The following is an 11,541-nucleotide window of genomic DNA, read 5'->3' as shown; positions in this document are numbered from 1 at the left end:
TCTCCCTTAATCCTGTATAGATATAGAGAAGAGAAGAGACATGTGGGAATGCAAGCAAGTTGCTTCAAGATGTTTTGCTGCCTTCAATTTTAAGCTTGATCTTGTTTGTTTTTTTTGTATTTTATTACGATCTTAATTTAGGTTTTGAGATCTATTAGTTGAAATATCCAGAAATGTGAAATTACTTTACCCATTACCCATGTGTGATCTTTTGGTTGGAAAATGTTGCTTAAATGTGCGTAATATATCATATTAACACTTGTTGAGGCCTATATGGTGTGCGCACTAACACGTGGAGAGAGGTATATATCTCATACAACACTTCTGGATGCCGAACTCAACTCATGATCAATAAAAGCATAGCATGTTCCATGATGAGGGTCGACAAAGAGGTAATGCTAGTACATATGTAGAATTTGACGGGTTAGGCTATTTCTCCCATATATTACGGAGAGTTTTTAATCCTTTTGCCCCATGGCGTGAGCATGTGCCAAGAAGGATCTATATAGAGGCAATATAGTGCATGTGGATATTTTGAAAAGAGGGTTGGTCGAAAAGAGCTATTACGTAGCAAATGCTTTATTCAGCATTTATATATAATATAACATGGGAAGCTTTTTGATCATGACACATGTCATCAAAGAATGGGGGTAAGCATTGAGAGATGCGTTCATTTGAAATCCTTGGTGCTGTGGTGGCAGGCTAGCACTTAGTGGAGGAGGGTAATTATGACAGAGTTATGCTTTCTTGTTGTCAAAATGCTTCAAGGCAACCATAGAGCAATGAGTCTAGATGAGTTTGAAACCATTCATCATAGGATTAGACAAAATGTAAAGTGATTAATTCTATTTTTACCAGAGTGCCTTTCTGAGAGGTGCCCAGGCTTGAATCTCATGGTAGAGCGTCTCCATTGCCAAAATTGACACCACCATCGTGTCGGGAGGGTTTGCCTCTTAAATAGGCATCATAGGTACATTGATTCTCTGAAGAAACTCGTGGGCATGAATGTAGAGGGCATCTCCTACATCATCTCCTAAACCTCCTCCATAAAGCCTGGAATCTCTCCACCTCTCCATAACTCATGGGCTCTGACTTTTAACTCAATTACTACTGGTGCTTTTACATGGATAAAATCATAATGAACCGTAGTCCCTTGTTCCCTAATGTCATAAAGGATATTTTAATGTATTTAATCCAACAAAATCTAATCTAAAACTAAAACACTTGGTGCTAATTAAGATGCACTCAAGTACAATTAGACACCTATATGAATTAGCTTAGATATATAAAGAGACTTGAGATAAGTGCAAGTGATATGTTCATTGTTTGAAATGGCCCCCCTTTATATGAGGAGAGCTTGCTCATGTGGGATAACTTTGACTAGGTGACTTGGCACTCTAGCATCACTCATTTCAACAGCCTCCAGAGTGAGATTCTCTTGTTTGATTGTTGCATCATTAATTGGAGTGATTGTTGACAATTTTGCCATAGCTATGGATTTCACCTGTAGAAGTCACGGGTCTAGAGCCAAGCATGCTCTATCTTTGGCATTTTCCACTTGTGTCAATGCATTGTCCAACAAGGCTTGAAGAGCCTCTGATGCGTGCTTCATCGACAGATTTTCTTTGCTAGCCTTCTCTAGTAGTTTCTTACAATCCTTTGTAGCTTTGAGCGCTTTAGATAACATGTTCTCTGTTGTTCCCACTTCACCTCATAGGGATCATCGGCTTGTTGCCCTTTGGCATTGTCCACATTCACAACATCTCTTGCATTAGCATTTAAGCTTGCTTTCATAGAAAAATTTCTATTGTTCTATATTCTCTTGCTCAGCTTCATTCGGTTTTAGCTCATATGCTTCTTACCTTGCATGTTCAGCTTTGTTTTCACCCAATGCATTTTTAGCTCTGTGAGGTTTGGCAGCTCTTGAACATCCTCTTTGTTAGCATTTTCTTGCTCTTCCTAGGATTTCTTGCTTGAATTTTGTTGCTCCTGTTTTGATCAACATTGTCCTCTTTTTTGTGAGCAATTGCCTCCATGGCCTCTTCCTTTATGTAGCCTACTTCAAGCAAGTGTGCAAAGGTCACTTTGTCCTCTTTAGTCATTATTATGTGAGTGAACTTTCTTGAGAATTTAATTATAAAAATTAAAGTTAGAGATGAGAGTATATGAGAAAATAAATTTATGATAAAAATAGCATATTTATGATAAAGATCTCCAAAAAGTAGGTCGTTTTTTTTTTTGCATGCGGTTGAATTTAGCAAAACGGCCCGCGATGAGTTATAGACTAGGCCTATTACGGTAATTTTAAGTACCAACTTGACTATATTTTGACGAAAAACCAAAGCTATAGTGGCTTACATGCTTATACTTGTATATAGGGAGCCAAGACAGGCTGAGACAGGCAAACGTCTACATGGAGTATTAGTTCTCTTATTGTTTTCCTTATATGGTTTAAATATTTCATGAGAGAGAGAGAGAGAGAGAGAGAGAGAGAGAGAGAGAGAGAGAGAGAGAGAGAGATTAATCATGGTTTGTAAGAATTGCAGGTTTCTTGGATGAAGCTCTCTTTTCTTTCTATCTTCTCTTTTCTCCTCTGATGAGAAGATGTATGATTGTATCAAATTACTTCATACCTTAATAAATTATTGAAATACTCATATGTGAGACTGTGGGTCTTACATATGGGAGGGCAGATTGGATCCAATGCTTTTGTCTTGTGTTTATAAATATTTTTTCATTTAAGTTTTTTGTTTAATTCTTCTTCTAAGGTTGATGTATTAACTTGTAGTTAACTTATTTAAAGTAATTTATAAAATTTGTTGAAATCTTGTACTTGGAGAAAAGGTCTTGTAATAGTGGTATCAGAGCTATAGGCCAAGTACAAGATCTTTTCACATGATTAAGGAAAGAAAATCAAAGATGTGGGTTATGGACTAACCTATTAATAATTGGACTATAGTGCTTTTGTTATTTTGCAGAACATCATTGCAATCGAATCTATGTAAGGTGCTACCTGCCTAGTCTTAACTCAATCTTATGATTGCTAAGTTTAATATTTATTATTCAAGTTTATTTCAACTTCAAATAGGAATTAATCTTTTCATCATCATCTCCTTTGACATTAAGGTAAGTACATATATTTAGACTTGTTGATTTGAGTCATTTCAAACCTAAGGATTGCTTTCCTCAAATTTGAGAGATTCTTGCTATAAATATCTTTAAAGGTATTTATACAAACCTCAATGAAGTTATGACTTACATTTTGTACAAGTTTATTTTGTTTAGTTTAATTTGATCTATCTTTCTTTTATGTCTTGAGCTTTGTTATTTTTCATTCATAAGAGTGAGTTGTTAATAAATAGTTAAATTCAAGTTTTCATTTTATTAATCAAGATTGTTAGAATTGTTACTAGCCATTCATATTTATATTTGTATTTAAACTTTCAATGTATTGAAAAGTCATTTCTATCTATTATTTATTTATAATCTAACATCCTCTCAGATAATTTATCAACACTCAAGGTTAGTATGTATTATCTTGTATCCATAATCAATTTATCAACACTCAAGGTTAGTATGTATTATCTTGTATCCATAATCAATTTATCTTTCATTGTTATGATGAAATGTTTCTCACGAATTATCTTCAAGAACTTTATATTCCCTATCCAAAGAAAGCATAATGATTCACATCTCTTGGAGTGTTAAATTGTTTTGACAGATAATTTCAATCACACCACAACAATGGAGGTACGTGTTGACTTTATTTAGCCAACCATTCACATCATTTAAATTTTCTTTCATTTTTACAATAAAATAAGCATTCTTTTCCAAAATAGTTATACTCTATTTGCCAATTCTTAAATAGATACTTGAATGGTTTTGTCCCACATATCCCAACCTCACCCAATCTCACTTTCAAACATGGGCCAGTTGATATGTAGTTTGCTATCCCGGGTAGGAGGGATGTCACGGTTTGTCCGTCCATCCTTCTGTGGTTAATTAGGGACACCTAATTACCACTATGTTCGAAGCATGGCACTTGGGTGATTCCAAATATTCTATGTATAGGATATATGAAATTAGGGATGGTTGGAACCAAGTGTTGGATTTAATACTTATGTGTTATTGTGTAACTTTAGTATGTGTTGCTAATGTGAATGTGTTTGAATGGACAACCTTGTGTAACTTTAGCATGTGTTGCTAATGTGAATGTGTTTGAATGGACAACCTTGTGTAGATTGGTGAGATTGACGGGCTTTGTGCTCGTAAGCCAGAAATGGTTGGGACGTGATGGTGGTGATATATTACCGGGAAGGGTTTTCTTAGCCACACACTGGATGACAATTGTTTTCTCGGGAAAGAGGCATTGATATGGTGTGTTTGATCACGCTCTGGGGTCATTGGGGATGCCCATGGCTTAGAGAAAACTGGACTTGAGTACGGGTTAGTACTCAATCATGATTACTATCGGTGTTAGTAGTTGTGAGTTGCTGACATTCTGTGATGGTGGACAACTAGTATAGTTGGAGAGAGTGCGAGCATGTGTTGCTCATTAGCCAGGGTGAATATGGCATAAATATAAGACAATGGATCGAGATGGTTGATATCTTAACAACAATATCGGGCTTTTGGTATGACGGGTATGCTTCTTACCAACTGTTATTGTTTTTGAATATATATATATATATATATATATATATATATATATATATTTAACAACATGCATATCTTGTTGTTAATGGTTTTGGTAGGACACATTTTATTGGTAATGTATGATCTAATGTACCATGTGCAAAACCCTGCTGATTTGTTGGACTTTTCTTTTGTCAAATTTCTGGACCATGTTTTGCAAGCTACGCAACTGAGCCGGGAGGACTGTTATATGTGAGTGAACTTTCTTGAATTTAATTATATTTATTCAATAAAAATTATAGTTAGAGATGAGAGTATATGAGAAAATAAATATATGATAAAAATAGCATATTTATGATAAAGATCCCCAAAAAGTAGGTTGGTTTTTGCATACGGTTGAATTTTACGAAACGGACGGCTGCAAGTTGCAGGCTTGTACTTGTATGAAGGAAGCCAAGACAGGCTGAGATAGGCAAATGTCTACAGGGAGTATTAGTTCTCTTATTGTTTTCCTTATATAGTTTAATTATTTCATGAGAGAGAGAGAGAGAGAGAGAGAGAGAGAGAGAGAGAGAGAGAGAGAGAGAGAGAGAGATTAAACATGGTTTGTAAGAATTGTAGGTTCCTTAGATGAAGCTCTCTTTTCTTTCTATCTTCTCTTTTCTCCTCTGATGAGAAGATGTATAATTGTATCAAATTACTTCATACCTTAATAAATCATTGAAATACTCATATGTGAGACTGCGGGTCTTACATATGGGGGGCAGATTGGACCCAATGGTTTTGTCTTGTGTTCATAAATATTTTTCTATTTAAGTTTTTCGTTTAATTCTTCTAAGGTTGATGTACTAACTTGTAGTTAACTTATTTAAAGTAATTTGTAAAATTTATTGAAATAAGGTCTTGTAATAGTCATACTCCCTATCATGTCTTTTCTAGCATCTTCCTTTTTGGTTTCAAAGGCTTCTGGGTTCTCCATTTGCTCTTGAACTTTAGGTTGTTTTTGTGACTCCATAGTTTCTTTCTTCTCCTTTATCTATTCTAATATTTACTTGGCTTTGGTAAGAGTTTCTTTTGACTCTATGTATCGTGCCTACGCTTTGTTTTGCACTCAAGTTTCCCTTCATTCTCATCTCCCTCATCTTAAGAAGAAGTCTTTTTAGAGTCTGTGGGAGTGGCCTCTTTCTTTGTCTTCTTGTGCCTTCGTGGCTTCTCCTTTTATGCTTTGATGGTGGTCCTCTCTTAGGCTTGACGCTTTCATAACAAGTGGCTTGGGCAAAAAACCTAAAGCATTGATGCCTCCATACGCAATCCGTGGTCAAGGCTAGAATGCCTCCCAAATACTTTAAGTTTTTATGCAGCTTTGCTTGTCTAGTTCCCAGAAACTCTTTTAGAATGAATGAATGAGGCAAAGTCGTATGTTGCGTGTTCATCCAAAGCTACTAATGTAAATATCCATGTCATATTTGATTCCATCTTTGTAAAGTTGTGCGGGTATACAAATGAGAAGTGATGTGTATACGCTTCCAAAGCCCGGTGCATCTCCGAGTGAGATAACTGCTCAAATGTCCAGTATGATACCTCGAAACATCTTGGGGCATATTTGATTCATTGAAGCGGTATTAGTCTCCCCTAAATGGAAAGCTTAGAGTGTGTGTTGATGTCAAGGAGTAAATGCATCAACATGTAGAGATCACTACTCCTCTCTATATTCAAAACATGCTCTTCAGTTGAAAGAGTTGTAGGAAAGGAAGCCTATACCTTTTTAGATGGATACTGACACTATAATTAGATTTCTATTACACCTGGGACCGGTCTAAAATGGCTTTTGTGATAAAGTATGGTCTATATTCTTACAAAGTTATACCATTTGGGTTGACCAACACACCAGCTACTTTCTAGAGGCTTATGAATAGCACATTTAAAGAGTTCCTAAGAGATTTTTGCAAAGCTTTCTTGGATGATCTTTGTGTCCATTCAACATAGAAAACACATATGTCGTGTCTTAGAAAGGTGTTTGAAAAATGCTGACTTTGTCGTGTATCTTTAAATCCTTTCAAATGCCAATTGGGGGTAAAACATGGAATCATCCTAGGATATATAGTGTCTGAGAATGGTATTTCCACAGGCAAAAGCAAGATAAAACTTATCTTGGAATTCACACCACCCACTAACTATAAGGGAGTCTAGAGATTCATTGGCCATGTTGGATATTATCGTCGGTTTATTCTATTCTATGTCGAGATAGCCCATTCTTTATACAAGCTTCTCACAGTATTTGACTGAGGAATGTGATCATGTCAGCAAATTGCTCAAACAAAGCCTTGGGCTTGTTCTAATACTGAGAGTGCCAAATTGGGATATCATCTTCCATATGCATATTGATGTTTCAAACTTTGCAATTGGATGTGTTCTAACCCACTCAGGTGACTACCCTATTTGTTTCACAAGTAGACAACTAAATGAGGTTGAGTTAAACTATACGACTACTGAACGCGAGGGTTTAGCAATGGTATCTGCTATAGAAAAATTCTGGCACTACTTACTTGCTAACAAGTTTGATCATCAAGCCTTGTTATGCCTTGTAAACAAGCCACATGCCAAAGGAAGAATTTCACGCTGGTTGTTGGTCCTTCTAGAATTGATTTTACGGTTGTGAGGCTTGTCAAGAAATAAATAAATAAGCTCGTTAGAGCATACAAAATGTGTTGTATGACACTAGGAAGAGAGAGGGAGACAAGATAGAGTAGAGAGTGAAAGGCAAGAGAGGGGGGATGCACTACGAGAGAGAGGAGAGAGTTAGAGGAGAGATATAAGGGGTGCCAAGGGAGAGGGGGAGAAAGAGAGAAGCGAGAGAATAGACAGAGAAAGAACATAGATATAGAGGCGGTAGTACACGCCCTCTATTATGCGAGAGGGGGGAGAGAGGAGAGTAGAGTGAGAGGGGGAGCGAGAGAGTAGTGAGAGGGTGGAAGAGAGGAAAGTAGAGTGAGAGAGGATAGAATTCTCTCCTCTCTCTCTTGTATCTCTCACTATATTCTCCCACTAATACGACTAAAGGACATAATACTCTCATCTCTCTCACTCGAGCGCCCAAAGAGCTCCTCTCTCTCTCTCTCTCTCTTCCCTGTTCCCTCTAGTGTTCACAGAAAACTTGCAGACCCTTACAACGTACCTGCAAAATTCATGATCTCACTTGTAAATTTTATTTTTGCAATTTTAAAGATTGATAAAATTTTAAGCATTTTAATAAAAAAACTTGTACATATTGAAGAAAAACTTGTAAATTTTAAAATTGAAAGTTTTAAGATCCGAGAAGAAAAATATTATCGGTTCCCTCTACTCTCTCTCTCATGAAAAAAATAAAATCTCTTTTTAGCTCGTATTTTTTTTAATAGCTCGTGTTTTATACTCTGCGGTAACAAAAAAGTGTAAAAATACTTTTCTCTGCAAGAGCATACGCGATGTCGAAGCGTGGCGGGGAGGAGATGGAGGCGTTGGATGTGCAAGGTTTTGGGCAGCGGTGGAGGTATCTCAGCGGAAGAAGCGATGGCAAACATCGCTGGGGAGATGTCTGTGGATCCAAGGGGTCTCTGTATGGAGATTGTGCAGGATGATGGGGCGCCTATTGTCCTACTCGGTCAGCAACTTTAGGGGCAGGTTTCAGATATAGGGTGAGGCGAAGACAGATTCAGACTCATATACAGCGGCGGTTCGGGGCTGGGGTTTCTGTGGTTCCCACTCTCTATTACTATGTTCCTGCGGACATGGACGCTCTTGTGAAGGACCTCAAGCAGGGAAAGTATTGCGTTCTCTGTGGCTCCAGGCAAAGCGGAAAAAGCACTTGTGTCATAGCTGCCAAGGAGAGGCTTAGCCTCGAGTCAGACGCCTGACTTGGGTGGCCTCATACGTGCTAATGCAAGCTGGGACAGATGCAAGCTTTGGGCTTACTTTTGGGACAGCCTTCACATTACATGCCCTGGTCTCTTTAAGAGCAGGAATCCAGAGGAATTGTGCGGTGAACTGCAATTCATGTCACTATTTGCCAAGGACAAACTACTAACCCCTGACTTAATTTGTCCCCTACCTGTATCGATGAATTCTTCCATGTGGTCAGGCTGATGAAGTATGCACCGGACAGCTACAATCTATATGGTTTTCTACTGGTTGGAACGGAATGTTTGTGGGATCTTATTGAGGCTCAGTACGACAATTGTGTCCATGATGCACTGGGGGCGGGGCGAGGAGACTACCAGGCAGGATCGACTCCTCGCAGGTTGTCACCTTTTCCACATGATCATGTACTTTCATCATCTAATTTCAGCTTAGAGGATGTACAGTCTCTACTAAACCAGGCAGCTGCTGATCGACCGGGTGTTGGCATCGATGTGGAGGCGATAGCAGGTTCAATCATGCAGTGGACATGGGGCCACAAGGGCTTGACTGGAACTTGTTTAGTATATCTTGTTCAAGAGAAATTGTGGAAGTTCAAAGATTGGATCAAGCGGGCTGAGTCTTACCGTCTGGGGACTTACATATTTGGGCAGACCACGTATAACTGAATTATGCAGTATGTTAGAATGCATGCAGACAATGACGAGGTCTATTGTATGCTAGTGAAGCTTCTTGAAGTAGAGGAGTTTCGATGTGAACATCAGTTGGTTAAGCTGCGGTACTTTATTGCCCAGGGGGTGTTGGTTGCCACTGAGGAAGAAAATGGAGACTATGTTGTCTGCATCTCTTCGCCACTCCTACGCACAGCTATTCTCCATGGGGGTGTGCAATCATGTGGGACAAGGTGGATCCACCTCCCAATGCTGCGTACCTGGATAGGATGAGCCATCAGCGTATGCCCATCAGTTTCTATTTATGTGCAGGATTAAGGCTATCATCAGACGAGCATATCCTTCTATCAGAGCTAGGGTTTTGCCTGAAGCTAAGGAAGTAGCTGTGGCTGGGAGGAGGCGTACCCAGCTGTGTCTTGACATGCTTGTTCATGATGGTGATTACTTCTCGAAGTTTGGCTTTGAACTGGTAGCAAATGGAAGCAGGAGTGTCATAACTGAACATATCGAAAGGGCTGTGAGGTATCATGAGGTTGTGATCAATTTTTACTCCGACAAGGACAAGGAGCAGCCACGACACAGTTATTTTTGTTTCTGTTTATTTCAATGTCGGCATCAACTCAGCCGTGGTAACTTTCGTTGACATATGTGGAACTACAGAGTTTGTTGACTTGCCACTCAAGAAGTGGAATGGAAAGATTTCCTGTGCAGACTTGTAATTTTCTCCAGTGGAAACCCACTAACCTGGTTGTCTCTGAGGAATACATGTGCATGTATCAAATCTTTTATCTGTCCGTTGGGTGAGCATGTGCATAATATATCATATTAACACTAGTTGAGGCCTATATGGTGTGTGCACTACACATGGAGACATGGAAAGGAATATATCTCATATAACATTTGTGGACGCCGAACTCAGCTCATGATCAATGTAAAAGCATAGCATGCCTGCATGTTCCATGATGAAGGTAGACAAAGCAGTAATGCTAGTAAGGGTAGACACAGAGGTAATGCCAGTACATGCTGAATTTGACCATTGAAGGCCGTTGGACATGGGTTAGGCTATTTCTCCTATCTCCATAATATATTACGGAGAGTTTTTTAATCCTTTTGCCCCATTGCGTGAGCATGTGCCAAGAAGAAGGATCTATGCAGAGGCACTACGGTGCATGTGGATATTTTGAAAAGGGGGTTGGTCGAAAAGAGCTCTTATGTAGCAAACGCTTTAGTCAGCATGTATACAAAATGCGGTGTGTTTGCGAAAGCACACAAATTGCTTCACATGCTCCCTGTTGGGGATGTATTCTCTTGGACTGCACTAGTTGGATGCTCTACACAACAAGGGTAGGGTCAGGATGCTCTGAACTGTTTCAAACGGATGCAGTACGAGGGTCTCTATTCAAATGCAGTGACCTTTACTCTCTCTCTCTCTCTCTCTCTCACACACACACACACACACACACACACACACACTTCCACACACACACACACGTAGGTATGTATATGTATGTAGATAGATGCAACACATATATGTGTTGTATTTTTTTGACAATAAAGATTATTAGAAGGTTGATTAAACATGTGCTTTTCTATATAGAGCTAGTGTGTTCGGAACAATTTGACCATTGAAGGCCGTTGAACAGGGTTCAAGCTATTTCTCCTATCTCTATCTCGTATGTGCTATATATATATATATTATGGAGAGTTTTTTCTTCTCTGCCACAGAAAACTTTTCGTTTCTGGGTTTTCTTAGCTCTATTAAGTAGAGGTTTTTGTGGACAGTGAGGTTTGGGGAGAAAAAAGAAAAGGAAAAATGTCTCGAAAGCCATGCTTATTTTCAATTTGAAATCTGAATTTACCCCCAAGCAAGGCACATGCTTCTCATGTATTGCATTGCACCATTTTGAAATTTGATTTTCAAATGAGAATAGAGATGCAAATTGGCGAGAGAGTATATGAGAATTTTACGGTGTTCCCGTGTGTGTGCATTTAAGAGTCTATATGTATGTGTGTGTGTGAGAGAGAGAGAGAGAGAGCAGAAGTGCATGGGCTGAAGACACACACACACACACATAGATCTAGTGTAGTAGCGTAGATACAGGAAAAGAGAGAGGGTAGATCTAAACGTGGACTAGAATCTTAATCATTGAGAAGCATTTGATGCAACCAAACCTTTAAAAGTTTCGTGGCTACACCATGAAGATGTGTCATGAGAATATATTTTAAGTCCTCTAGAAAAATATTATTTATCCACTCTTGAGTAATTTGGGGACGCCTGGGTTACTCTTGCGTCATGCCGGCTAGGTTAATATCGTGGGTGACACCACTATAAATATTAATA

General features: G+C 38.7%; 1 pseudogene; it reads left to right on the top strand.

Moving 5' to 3' along the window:
* The first annotated feature begins 8,065 nt into the window (after positions 1-8,065).
* On the top strand, positions 8,066-10,780 carry LOC147622465 (uncharacterized; annotated as a pseudogene).
* Positions 10,781-11,541: the final 761 nt, after the last annotated feature.

Source organism: Cibotium barometz, chromosome 28 (assembly GCF_041138505.1).
Source record: "Cibotium barometz isolate CiBa-2024 chromosome 28, ASM4113850v1, whole genome shotgun sequence".
Taxonomy (NCBI): domain Eukaryota; kingdom Viridiplantae; phylum Streptophyta; class Polypodiopsida; order Cyatheales; family Cibotiaceae; genus Cibotium; species Cibotium barometz.
Note: the sequence above shows the minus strand (reverse complement) of the source record. Positions and strands in the feature narration are given on the sequence as shown.